Below are 2,466 nucleotides of genomic sequence, written 5' to 3' on the forward strand. Positions count from 1 at the left end.
TATTTTTTAGCACTTTTGTTAGCTCTTTTAACACATTTGTTCCACAATAGCACTTTTGCAATGTTAATTAACGCATACATAATTTTAGTGCTTTTGCATGATATTTTAATACTTTTTTCAGTGTTTTGCACATTTGTGTTTTCTTTTAATGCATTCAAGGTTGTAGCACATTTGCATCATGTTTTAACACATTCGCTATGTTTAAGGTAGGAGATCATGCGAATTACTTGTTGGATGGGGACACATCTTAGAGAGGACGGTGACAGATGGAACCTTATATGCATGGGGTGTTTTTTTACTAGCACATTTATATCATTATCTGCATTAGTTTGTTTATGATGGGACAACCAGTTTGTCAACAAGAGCCATATTATTGTTGATTTGGTCATGGGAGCATATTGTAGTGACATGACCTATGTGTATGTGGTTTAGAAGAGTTGGACAACCATATGTATATTCCTATCATGGTTTAGTATCCCAATCTAAGATGAGAAAGGTGGAGTATTGGAGACATGTTATGGATAGCATCGATATAGTGACATGAAGACCTTATGTAGATTGTGAGCCCTGGGAGGATGATGAAATAGAGTTATCATATATTTTCTAGTCATGATGGTTGATAAGGCAGACACCCTATGTGATAGAGAGGCATATGATTACACAGGTTTACCGACAGTTTGACAGGACAAAGGGCATGCCCAAAGGCACAACAGAGTATGCTTCGAGATAGAAAGAGTCAAGTTTCTTTCACTTCCATACCAAGAATGGGACTTACGACCTCATGTGATAGATGTCATGATGACTTTAGATTATGCACAATATTTGGCAAAGCATCCTTTTCCTAGACTCACAAGTCCTAGAGAGATTCCTCCTAGATTTGATGATGATGATGAGGTTAGACTGAGGAGGGGGTGGAGTAGGGGTGCACAATAGGGAGGGGGATATGATGGAGATGGTGGGGTGGAGATGGAGGTAGAGGCAAGAGGATCAGAGGAGATAGAGGAGGGGATGGAGGAGAAGATGATGATGGTGGTGATGAGGGTCCACAACTAGTGCGATGAAAGAGAGTATCCAAAGTCCCTCCATAGATATAGCCACAAGTTGACATCCAGGGACAAACCCTAAATTAGCCTCAGGTATAGGCACAACTACAGATAGGTGTTCCTAGATAGGATGATGGACAAACTCTAGCCTTGAGAGCCCAGATAGCGTAGTTGCAGACATGGGTTGCTTGACAGTAGGAGTAGATCCAAGGGTTGACTATCAAGAGTGACACAACCATTGAGTTCTATGGTAGGGAAGAGGCTCAGATAGATTTATTATAGCAGACTGTAGCACATGGAGCTGTGGGTGACACTATCAGGGAGATGGTTTGGTCAGGGAAGGAGATCCATTATTGGAGATCCTTGTATGAGTAGGCAATGCCTCCAAATCAGAGAGTTGGTAGTTTTGCTGAGACCTCTCAGGGTAGACCAAGGCTGACATAGACTGAGAGTGCAGGGGCAATGGGACCACCACGTCATCCAGGAGGAGATCTAGGAGCAGGTCCTTCAAGTGCAAGAGGAGTTGTTGGACCGAGTCATCAGAGATCAGTGACATATAGAGGTAGATCCTCATAGTATGAGACTTGATTGATTCATTTTTGATGAACCATGTTTTGACTCGAGATATCGATGTTGATATCATTGTATACTTGGACATTTTATTTTTTTATATGATGATATGCAAAGGACATTGATAGACTTGAGATATTTGTGTTTTATGAGTTGCTTTTATTTATGCATGTTATGTGATGATACCTATGATGATTATGTTTATTATGATTTATATTATGACTATGACGATTCTAGTATGATTATATATTGTTGCCTATTATGATTTATGATGCCATGACTTCAAGATGATATGATTTCTATGTATGCATGCCTATGATGATGACCTATTCATGATGTTTATTATTATGGATGTTTAATTTCGAATGATTACATTTTATGTAATGATGGTAATGTTATAAAGTGGTTCTTATGTACATATACTTTTATTTATCAATGTATGATGTCCTATATGGCAAAATGAAATGGATGTATCTTGTAGTAATAACACTTGTGTTTTATATACAATCTATGATGATCCTATATGTTCATGATTGACTTATTATGATGATAAATTTAATAATAACAATGTGTAGTAGATATATATACACACACACACACACAAATGGTGAAAACCTAATGGTTAAAAATTAACAGAATGATATAAATGATGCAACTAAAAAGAAATAAGAGATTTTTTTATTTTGTCTAAGTATACTCAACCATGAAACACTAATGACTTCAAAAGCAAAACCATTTATCTCATACCATGAATAAAGGATAGCCTTATGGATGAAAACTGATTATAATGTGTTGGTGTTTCCAACTGCTATCTCCAAGTATCCTTTATAAGAAGCCAACCTTAATATTTAAG

This window comes from Cryptomeria japonica, chromosome 1, assembly GCF_030272615.1.
Source record: "Cryptomeria japonica chromosome 1, Sugi_1.0, whole genome shotgun sequence".
Classification (NCBI taxonomy): Eukaryota; Viridiplantae; Streptophyta; class Pinopsida; order Cupressales; family Cupressaceae; genus Cryptomeria; species Cryptomeria japonica.